Below are 12,118 nucleotides of genomic sequence, written 5' to 3' on the forward strand. Positions count from 1 at the left end.
GGTTCGCTGGGTGCCTGCAAGGACTGGGCTATAAGTGCTTTCACCTTGAGAGTGCCAGCGAAAATCCCCATGGCTGAGCTGGACACCCCCAGAGCTGCCCACAGAGATACCCATCTTGAAATGGAAATGGGCAAGGAATAAAAACAGCATCAGTGTTACAGCTCTTTTAGAATTTGTCTTAGCAGGTCTTCCGGTCCTCACCGGAAGACCCCCCCCCAAAACAAATTATTAAAAAAATTTTTAAAAAAGAATACAAACCACATCAGGGACCACATCCACCAAAGGCCTGGCTATCTCATGTCCCTGCCTGACACAAGCCCCACAGTTCTTGTACCACCTACACGGGGTGGGGTAGAGGGCATCACACTGCATTACAGCAACTCTGGAAGGAATCATTTACATCACAGTCTATGGTATAATTCCTCCTGCAGGTGTACAGAGTTGTACAGTGCACAACCTGAGTGCCGTGCACATGGTGGTCCTGACTGGGCACTGTGTGTGTGTGTGTGTGTGTGTGTGTGTGTGTGTATCTTAAGCCTCTCAAACTGACTCACTTGGACTTCTCACCAACTTTGCGAGTGAGGCAGCAGAACTTTAATTTTTAAAAATAAATGTAACATATCTTACTCCTTAAATGCGGTTTATTAATCAAATTGTTACAAAAATATATACTTCTCAAGGACAGAAAGCATCTTTTGTTCTTCTATACTCCTCCAGTGTTTTAAAAAAAATAAACATATTGACTCTAAGTGTAAGCATGAGCACAGAATCTCCCCAGTAAAACTTAAATTTTTCTACTTTCCTACTATGATCAGTCCTAGGCAAAATTGGCATATGCCACCCAAACTCAAACTAAAGTGGCTAAAGGTCACTTTAATGTTTTACATTGAAAAGTTTAATCGGCAAGCAAGGTTTCATTTCTGTAGTTAGTGTGTGCTCTTTCTGGAAGGGAATTCAAATAAAGCTTTCTGCCATTGATACTGTCCAAAGCCTTAAATTTTTGAATCCCTTTGATCCAGAAATTCTACTTCTAGGAATTTGTCCTAAGAAAATAATCAGGGTCTGTGAACAGAGACTTATGTATATAGGTGTTCATTGTCATGTGTTAATTACAGCAGCAATCAAAGGAAGCAACCCAAATGTTCCAACTCTGGGGAGCGCTGAGATGCGATACGACCCGTTTATATGATGAAGTGCCACACGGCCTTTGAAAATGATGTGCTAAGTGTATTGAGAGGAATAAGGAAATGGTCATCATATATTATAAGACTTCTAAACACCTGTAAATATGTGTTTAATATTTGGAGAGAGGTATGACTATTGTTGAAAATACTCACTCTCTTCGTCATCCTTTCAATGTGGGCTCAGCCATGAGGTTTGCTTTGAGCACTGGGAAATAAGCAAATAGGGTTCAGGGGCAAGATTGAAAAGCGTTTGTGTGGTGTGGCTTGTGCCCTTGAGCCTTTGCCATTGCAAAAGGCAATGGGAAAAACATACCCAGTCCTCGCCCACTGGTTGCAGAGAAGGATGCCAGACAAGTGCAGCCAACTCAAAACACCCAGCTGAACACGACCTGGTTCGGCAACCCCTAGTGAACCCACAGATCCATGAGAATGAAGTATTGCAAACCTCACTGATGAGGGGTTTATTATGCAGCATTTTTGTGGCAATAGTTGATTAACGCAAGAGGAAGGTACTCTCCAATACTAGGAAGATCTTTTCTCCAGCGATAAAGCACACACAAACTTGTGCAAGTAGTCTCCTGCTTTTTCCTTCAAGTTGCCAATTTGGTCCACACAGATCTACCCAGGTTCAAGGGGAGGGGACATAAACAGCATTCCTCAATGGGAGGAATATCAAAGTCACATTATAAGAAGAATATGTAGGTTGAGAGATATTTTATTTTATGGCCTTGTTTAGAAAATATAATCTACCACATAAAATTCTCAAAACATTGTTTTATAAGCACATAGTGTGTTAGCTATTTTCATTCATCAAATATTTATTGAACACCTACTACAGACCAATTGCTGTGCTGGGACTGGAGATATAGCCGTGAACATCACAGAGTTGGTCCCCGTCTTCACGGGCTAACCAAAGAAAATCTGCAGTAAAACCCAGTAAAAGGACCCCCTAGTAACTGGCCAGATGAGCTATTGGGCTGGAGGTAATTTTCTGGTGAGTAGGCCAGCCCCAGAGGATCAGAAAATAATTCTGGCTATAGAAGTGTTTGGCTGTGATTGTGTCTGGTGTGATGAGGGCTTTCTTGGCAGCTTCTCTGACAGTAGGATAAGGAGGCCAGGTTCTCAAAGGGCTTAGAGCTCAATTCCATTTCATTCAAGCAGTTACTACAGCTTTAATGCAAAGCAGGTGCTGGGCTTATGTAAAAGGAACCAAAGGAAGCTGGCTTAGCTTTCCAGTATCTTGCAACTCAAGGTGTGGTCCTTGGCACGAAGTATGGTTCAAATGGCATCAGCCTCACCTGGGAGTTTGATAAAAATGGAGAATCTCAGTCCTCACCCCTGAACTACCGCATCAGAATCTGCATTAAAAAAGGTTTTTTTAAATTGTGGTAAAATACACATAACATAAAATTTACCACCTTAACCAGTTTTGAGTGTGTGGTTCAGTGACATCAAGTATTTGCACACTGTTGTGCAGCCATCACCACTATCTATCCACAGAACTCTTTCCATCTTGCACAACTGAAACTCCATACCCATTCAACAGTCTCTCTCGTTCTTCTCTCCCGCTAGCCCCTGGCAACCACCATTCTGCTTTCTGTCTTTATGAATTTGACTAGGTACCTCGTATAAGGGGAATCATACAGTATCTGTCCTTTTGTGACGGGCTTATTTCACTTAGCATAATGTCCTTTCCCTCAACCTTCTCCAAGGGCTTTCTTCCCTCCTTCACCAATCTCAGTGATTCTCTTGGCTTCCAGGCAAATACCCCTCAAATCCATGTTGCTTGCTGTGATCTTTCTTCTTGGTTCCAGATCATATTTCATTGCTTCCCAGTGTCTCAGTGACAGTGTCATGCCAAGATCTCAAATTCCACATCTGGGAAGATGAGCCACTTTGGTTGATACCCTAGAGATAAGAGAGGCACCCAATGTTGCAGCCAGACTGTCCCCATATTCAGCACGCCCCAGACAGCACCCATCGTCTCCCCGCAAGCCCACTCCTCCAGGCCCCATCTCATCCCTGACCCCACATCATCCTCTCTAGAAGGCTTGAAAACTTCATCATCTTCTCCTCCCTTTCTCTGAATCTTAAGGAGTCTCCCTCCTCAACTGGTCTCAAATCTGTCTTCTGCTTTATACGCTATCGTTGTCTAAGCTCAAGCCCTTCTTACCTACCTTGTCTCCCAGACCCTCTCTCTGCTGTCCCCCTTGCAACACCCACCCCCACACACAGCTGACAGGCACCCTCCCAAATGCAGCTCGCCTCTGCCACTCCTTGACACTGCCCTTCAACTCCATCCCTGTACCTTGAGTGAATTTGCCAGCTGCTCAGTAAAAAATGACCTCCTTTGCTCTTTGAACAAAATATCTCAAACTTGCAAGAAAGTTACTAATACTAAGTACAGAGTTTTTGTTCTTCAATCATTTGAGAGTAAGTTGCAGACCTGACCTGATGATGCTCTGAAAATTTTAGTATACATTTCCTACCAACAAGGACATCCTCCTACATATACAATACATGTAAAAGTTAGGAAATTAACATTTATACATTGCAATGACTTCTCAGGACCCATTCAAGTTTTGCTAGCTCTCTACACACATAATGTCATATTTATAGCAAGAGGATTCGGTTCAGATCCCATGTGCACCCAGTTGCCATGGCTGTTTGGGCTCCTTCAGTCTGGAGGACTGTCCTTGGTTTCTATGTCCTTGGTTTCTGTCCTTGACAGAAACCTTGGTTTCTATGTCCTTGACATTTTTGAAGACTATAGGCCAGACATGTGTAGAATGTTCCTCAATTTTGGTTTGACTTGATGTTTCCTCTTGATTAGATTCAGGCAGGAATACTGTGGATGCGACCTTAGGTTCTTCGCATTGCATCTTATTGTGGGGTACACGGTTCCAATTTGTCCCATTCCCGGTAAAGTTCACTTGGAACCCTCGACTGGGCTGTGTCTGCCAGACTCCTCGTCTATACTGTGACTCTTTTCCCTTTCGTAAGTATTTTGTGGAAACCCTCGAAACTATGTAAATATTTCATTCCTCATCAAACGTCTAGTCATTTATTTATATCGGAATGAACTAGTGATTTCTTATTTCATTCAGTGTGTCAGACATAATCTTTTACTATCAATACTTGTTTGCTCTCTCTGATGTCTCAGCCATCCCACTACAATGGCCTATGGAAAGAGCTTTTTAGCCACAGAAATTTGTGTTTATCAAAACCTTGTTCTGTGCTTGCATCATTTCAGCAGAGAAAAAATAAATAAATAAAAAGAAAAAGGAGAAAATAAAAGAAAAAAGAAATAGATAAAGAAAAAAAAAACCATTGTGCCGCGTTCCTATACAGGGGGATGGTTGTTATCTGAATATTTTTTAACCAGATACCTACAGTTCTGACTTGCTTCTGAAGCAAAAGTTGTCATAACATGAAACTATTTGCTAATGGATCATAACACAATCTACGCACAAAGTTTTTCTCTGTTCCACACTAGCAACCATTCCCATCCATCTAGTCCACATTTCTGTGGTTTGTAGCAACATCCAAAATCACAATTTGAATTCAATACAAATTGGTTCACAGGTGAACTTGCAAATCTTGCCAAGTCTCAGTTTCACGAAGTTTGTGAAAGTACCATAGCAGGATTGATCAAAGCTTTGAGTGAGTCCAGATAACAACTACCCAAGAGAAAATAGATAAGGATGATGAGACGCTGTGAATAACAAGGATTTAGAAAAGGCCTTTAAAAATTAATAAGGCCATCAAATATTTTTGTGGGGAAAAAAATGACCTTCTTTATGAATGTGACATAAAAGTAAAAAACGAAGTGACGGATACCATATGATTTTATCAGAAAAAAAATGTTTTGGACTCTTTGTTCTCTGAATTAGCGCATAGCTGCTAAAACCATAATTTAAATTTTGTTGGAGGATAAAGTTATTATCAAAATTTTGGTGTCCCTTTTTTTGGGGGATAAAATGCTAATCAATTTTTTTTCTCTATTTACTGTAAAGTTTCAGTCCCTTCTGTATGTGGGTCCCCTTTAAGTGGCCTTACTTGGTGCCAGTTAACTGCAGCCTTCCTGCGCATATAGCAGGGAACTCAGTGCTGCACATGTTACCCGTCTCCCAGTCGTCCTGTGAGCATGCCTTTCCCTTCCCCTCACCTCCCCTGCCCTCATGCTTGCTTTGTATTTTCTGATCTCACTTCCCTCATTTATCAAAAGAGGAAAATATCCCAGCCCAACCAACTTCACAAGGAGATGTTCTTATAGTCAAATGAGTTCATGGATAATGACAAGCGGTCACTAACGTGTATTGAACCATCATTCTACATCTGACCATGTGCTACGAGCTTAACATAGATTATTGCAATTAACTCCCCCCAAACTTGTAAAGATAGAGGCTATTATTATCTAGCATTTTACAGAAAAACAAACAGAGGCTCCAGGAGGTTAAGAAATTTACTGACGTTTCTTTAGTCTTTAGAAGGGTTGAGATTTGAACCCAGTAGTCGTTCAAGGTAATTGCTAAACTATCCTGGATATAAAAGGGCTTTGAGGACTGAAAGGTGCTCTGTGAATACAGGCATCATTATTTTTATGCTTTCCCGCGTATGCTCTGAATTCCCAAAGACATTGAACGGTACAGCAGAAATTATTAACAGATCTTCCTTTTGTGTGTGACAAGTTATTTGGACCCCAAAATACTCCACTACTGGCACCCAGTGGCACCCATAGGCATTGCTTAGCCCCACTCAGACCAAGGACCCTAAGCTATTGGCCTTGGAAGACCAATGTGACTGTGAGTAGTAAAACCAAAGCAGACTAACTCACCCCACAGGACATCTCCTGTGGCCCCAAGCCCTCCCCTAGCAGCTCTAGCTCTGTTCTCATTCCGCCCTCGCTCTTCCATGCACCCAAAAGGAAGTTTGGTTTCTGACAGATGGATCACAGAGGAGTTAGGATGTTTGTGGGGTTCTACACTGGTACTGGAATTTACTGTTGGCAAATGCAAACAGAGCTCTTAAATGACCAAGATGATTAAGAATCCGTCCACACTGTCGGCCTTGGTCTGTTCTCTGCACCCCAGGGTCCCTTCCTCCCACCGCAGACACCGCTATTTAATGGTCCTCCCTCTGCTCAGCTGAGAGGGCCCGACCCTCCTAGGACAGAAGTCAGCTGCTACTGTGCTTTGCATTTTCGCTCTTTCAGGCACAATTGTGTTTGTCCCCAGCCAGCTTCTGCAGGGGCCCAGGTTAGTGAGTGGGTGCTAATTTGCCTAACAGGCATAAAGGGGGTTTGTGTGTCACCAATGTCTTTGGGGAGGGAAATTACAACCTGCAGATGCCCTGGAGGTGTTCGGCTGTGACTAAGTGTGGTAAAACCACCAACTTCACACATCTGAGGAGACCAGGCTGGGGGAAGGGGGCAGAGGTAGAAGGAAGAATTGTATTTATTGACACAAACAGTGGGAGACTGGGAGAAAGGAAAGGTCCCCAAACCACAGGCCTCTTCCCAATCTGGACTTTGGGTAGGATGGAATGGTTTGTGGAAGGGTCGCTTGTCCTACAGATGAGGAAGCTGACACCCAAACAATCGTCAGGACTAGATTAAGCATGTCCAGGTGGTAAAACATAGAGCTGCAATCAGACCCAGGCCTCCCGAGCCCTGGATTCCACCCCAACATCCAAGCCTCTAGGGTTAGCATTACACACCCAAGTTTGAACAAACATTAAGTTGTAAAACGGCTAATCCACATGTTCTAATGCATAAACCACAGCTTACACATGTCAGGCAAGAAACCTTGGGGCGAAGTATCAACTTTAAGATGGTTTGGGTCAGTGTGGAGGACATGTGCTGGTTGTGCCTGTCCACTAGTGCTACCACTTACAGTTGTTTAGATGGTCACACTGCACAACGGTGTCCTGCCAAGGAGTCGAATGGGCTAATATCCACCTTTAGTGCTGCTCGCTCAACCATGTGTCCTGGGGTGGGGTTGCTTCTGCCCAGAGGAAGGCGGGCCAAAGGTGCCATCTGCTCCCCAAGTAGTGGGAGCACAGGGCTGCCTCAGCCCAGCAGGGATGCCTGTTTCTAACTCACAAGGGTTTCGCATGGGCTAGCTATGGCATCCTGCATCAGCTCCCCCTTCGTTTAAAGCTGAAACACAATTTTCTTTTGTGGAACCAATCCCTACCCAATCTCAGTCCTGTAGTTTGAGGAACCAGACCCCACGCCCATCTACAGGAATGGACCAGTGACTTAAGGCTGTAATCAGTTTAAGGATGGGCACCTGACTCAATGAGAATTAACTCCAGAATTATTGCTGGAACTGCTGGTACTGAGCCAACCCTTTTCTTGGGGTTGCTAATCTTGGAAGAGGTGGAGGGAGAGGAAAAGATGACATTGTTTGAAGCTTTGGAATCAGTTGAGGCTGACCAGATTCAGGCCCTTAAATTGGTTATATGAACCAATTCTCTTTTTTGCTCAGGCTGGGTTGAGTTGAGTTCTGTCCCTTGCAACCAAGAGTCCTGACCAATACAGTAAGAAAGTCAAAGTTTTACTGTACATGAAACCTCCTCTAGCATCCTCTGGTTGATTCCTCAAGAGATCTTTCCGTATCTGAATCAATTTTAATAGCATCCCGGCCCTCAGGCTTGTTAGAAAGGTTGGGTAGTGGGGGCCTGTCCCACACCACATATATTACAGTTGAGGTTTATTAGCACACCTGTAATATCTTTCTCTTCTCTGGGTTCTAGAAGATCCTCGAGCACTTATCCCTCAGGGCACTAACAAGATTGTCAAGCAAAGACCTGCATTTTAAATTCCATTTAAGCTCTTTCTGCAGAGCTGGGTAACCAAATGAGACAGCCATGGAAAATACATGACTTCCATTATTATGACATGGGAAGCAGAGCTTTCTAATTGCTTTTGTCCACTGGTGTATAAAGATTGAGACCAGATGTGTTAAAGAAAAAAAAAAGGGAAAAGAAAGAAAGAAAAAAAGGCTCGTGTTGGCCGGTTGCTTTGAACAAAGCAATCTGATTTCCTCTCTCTCTCTCTCTCTCTCTCTCTCTCTCTCTCTCTCTCTCTCTGGGAAAGACGACATGAAAGTGTTTTAACTGCTTGTAATTTTTCATAGCCTCATTTGGCTTTTTACAGAAGATCAAATTGTGAAATTGGTCTTGAAAACTTTATTTTCTCTTTCCTCTATTCAAAGGGACAATTGTGGAAGTAAAGCACTGAGCCACTTGCCAGCCCCATCGGGCTCCTCTGGACAGCTGCTGCTCTGCAGAGCGGGTCGTGGGAGGAGGTGAGTCCTGATGCAGATGAGGCCCTCCTTCCCTCAGCGGGCCCCTGGGGAATAAAGTCTTGCATGTAAATCCACAGGAATGGATGAGATGATGATCGGCTTTAAATAGAACCACCCAGGGCCCAGCTTCTGTGTTTCATTTTCCAGAAGAGCCCCTAAATCTGCTCCAACTTTTTTTTAACCTCTCCAGTTATTTTTAGCACACCCAGCTAACAGAGCCCAGCAGGCCCATGGAGGCGCTAACATGTCGCCCAAGTTCAAACCTCCTTTGGCAAAGATATACATGAAGCATGCAAAAAAACAAAAAAGGTGCAGACCCAAGAGGTGATAAGAGGTGATGATTCAGAAGCCAGGTTATGTGGCCCGGATGCTTCTGTATCAAGCTAGGGCTGCCCACTGGAAATATAATTCTTTTAAAGATTAGCTCATTATTTGTAAAATTAATTTTTTTCCTGAAAATTAAGAGTGTACATGGTAGATTGGGAAAAGAGAAGGCTCCCAGAGCAGCTATTTCCTGAGGGTCCAAGCAACCGTGAATCATGGTGTTGATCCAAGCCTGGGAAATGGGAAGGAATAGAAGGGAGATTCCTCCAGAAAGCCTCAAAGGGCTCCTTCAGCCCAGCTCCCTGCAGCCTGGGGAGCCACTTTCTCATTTGCTCAAGAAGAAGGGGTTGGTATTTACTGCTCCCTAATGCAGAGGTTTCCTTCCCATTCCTGGCTGTGAAGCTGTGTGGTTGCGTCTCAGAATATTTACAGGAATCTCGTAGGTTCATGGGGGTCCTTTCTACTCTCCACTAGAACCCCCCCACAGTTCATCCCTGATTTGCAGAAAATAAATAACTTGAATTAATTTCCCTCACATATTTTTATAAGTAATAAGCCCTCAGTGATACCAGAAGAGAGGAAAAATGATTGTGTGAATGAATGTGAGATTTTAAATACATTTGCTGGAGTGGGTAACTTTCCCCAGCACTGATTTTCACACAGCCGTCTCTCCATACATATACGTATCATCATTCCAAATCACAGTTCCACAAAATCCAGGCCTCCCTTTCCTAATACAGTGCCGTTAGCTATAAATTAACTCCGACATGATTTCCGAAGGGAGTGACTAATGCTTAGAGCAATGGCAGTGGAGAAGGCTCATTCTGGTGCTGTTCTTAGCCCCCAGGTGACTTTGGGCAAGAAATTTAGCCTCTGTAAGCCCTGATTCCCTCCTCCATGGAATGGCAGTGGAGCTAAGGATGCCTTTGCAGCGTGGCTATAAAGATTAAATGAGAAAGTGAAAGTGGTGTTCCATGAATGGGACCACCACTATGATTACATTATTACCAGGACCTCCTTACAATGTGACCCCAGGATTCATGGTGTAGGTCCTCCTAAAAGTGCGACTGGGAAGAAGGAGTTTGGCACTTGGAAAAATGAAGCACAAGCTTGAGTACAAGGCGGCACCCAAGATTCCAGCACAATGTCCTCCAAGGGCCTGTAGAAGAGATGCTGCTCAAATGCCCTCCTCCTAAGGGACACTGTTGCTCCTCCAGCCCCACTAGAGAGGCCTGATGGAGCAGGCCTGGGAGGACATGTTTTGAATCATGTGGCTTTACCACATGACCCCAACTTATCAAACCAGAGAAAGACACTCGACCTAAGTAAGATCAGCCCTTCCTCAGGCTGGCCAGCAACCTTTGAATACTTGGGAATTTGAACTGGAGAAACCTGGAAAGACCTAGCTGTAACAGGGGGGTCCGAAACCAAGGGTCGCAAAGTTGGGAGGAAGGAGAAATTGTGGGAAGCAGGAATGGCTGCAGGAAGAACAAGGGAGCAGGGCTGCTCTCCAGTTCTGTTTTCTATCTACTTGTCTCCTCATCACAAGTCGCCTTTCTCCTGGGGTGGGAGAAATGAGGGACACGCCATGCCTTACACAGTGGGCTGAACCGTAAGCCCCAAAAGACATGCCCACATCTTAACCCCTGGAACCTGTGAACATGACCTTATGTGGAAAAAGGGTTTTTACAAATGTAATCAAGTTAAGACTCTGGAGATGAGCTTATCGTGGATTATATGGGTGGGCCCTAAATCCAATCACAAGTGTCCTCAGAGAGACAGAAAAGGAGAAGACACAGAGAAACACAGGAAAGAAGGCATATGAAGTAGGCAATGTTGTGTTTGGCATAAGCAGAGGCTGAGCAAAGCTCTATCTGAGACGGGAGAAAGCCTGGCCCTGAGGGTGGCAATCCCTCCAGAAACCCAGTGCATTTCAGAGATCCTCTCTCTCCAGGAGTAGATTTCTGCTTGGTTTTTAAAAGTATGCAATTAAGGTATCCAATAATTTTGCTTACCAAAATTGTCTGACCAGAGGACTCACTTGGAGGCTTGTTAACAATTCACATTGTTAGGGCCTCACCCTAGACTCACTGCATTAATGTCTACTATGGGAAGCAAGGGAATGGGAATTCTTTAACAAGCAGTCCCATTAATGGCATGACAATTGCCCGGGGATCTTGTTGAAATGCAGATTAGAGTTCAGTCAGCTAGGATGGGCCTAAGAGTCTGCATTTCTCACAAGCTCCCAGAGGAGCCTGAGTAGCTGGGGGTCCACACTCTGAGTAGCAAGAACAACTAACAGTGATGTGAACCGAATTCAGAGCCCTTAGTTATAATCCTCATTGTCTATCAATGCTTTGCAGAACTTTCACATGTGTGTGCTCTTTTAACCATCAAAACAATCATCTGAGGTGGACATTATCCTTTTTTTTTACATATGAGGATCATAGCAACATGGCAGTCAGGTAGATTTCTGTAAGGAAAATTGCAATTCCCATGGATGCCCACTTATAAAAGGGGAGTTCCCAGGCCGTGCTCACTTGTGCTTGCAGTCAACAAACGGATTGCGCACCCTCAGAGCTGCTATCAGTGCCCACAAAGGAGAGCAGAAAGCCTGGGCACACCATCGTTCTCTCCACCTGCCTGGGGCTGGGTATCTGATCACGGGAGAGCTTTGCTAGCACTTTCACACTGTGTCATCCTTTATAAAAATTTCCACTCTGGAATCTCCCGTCAAGCCGCCCCTGCTGGTCACTCTAGCCGTCCCACACACACACGTCTGCCCTGCTGGAGGAAGCTTTGTCATCATTTTCATACTTTTGTGAACTTAGGTTTCCTTCTGCCTGGGTGCACACACTAATTTTTTTGTTTTGTGGTGCTTTGAAATAATTTCCAATTTTGAGAAGAGTTATAAGAATAGTACAAGTAGTAAAATGATGCAGCTACTTTGGAAAAAAATTTGGCTGTTTCTTAAAAAGTTAAATACAAATTTACCACATAACATAGCAATTCCACTGCTAGCTATATACCCAAAAGAATTGAAAACAGATATTCAAACAAATTCTTGTATGTGAATGTTCATAGTAACACCATTTATAATAGCAGAAAGGTGGAAATCCAAGTGCCCATCAAAATGAATGAATGGGAAAACGGAATAGGTATATTCATACAATGGAATATTATTCAACCATAAAAAGGAATGAAATATTGATAGATGCTACAATGTGGAAGAATCTCAAAAACATTAAGTAAGACAAACCAGACATGAAAGGCCACATGATGTATGATTCCATTTAT

This window comes from Propithecus coquereli, unplaced genomic scaffold, assembly GCF_000956105.1.
Source record: "Propithecus coquereli isolate 6110/MARCELLA unplaced genomic scaffold, Pcoq_1.0 Scaffold214, whole genome shotgun sequence".
Lineage (NCBI taxonomy): Eukaryota > Metazoa > Chordata > Mammalia > Primates > Indriidae > Propithecus > Propithecus coquereli.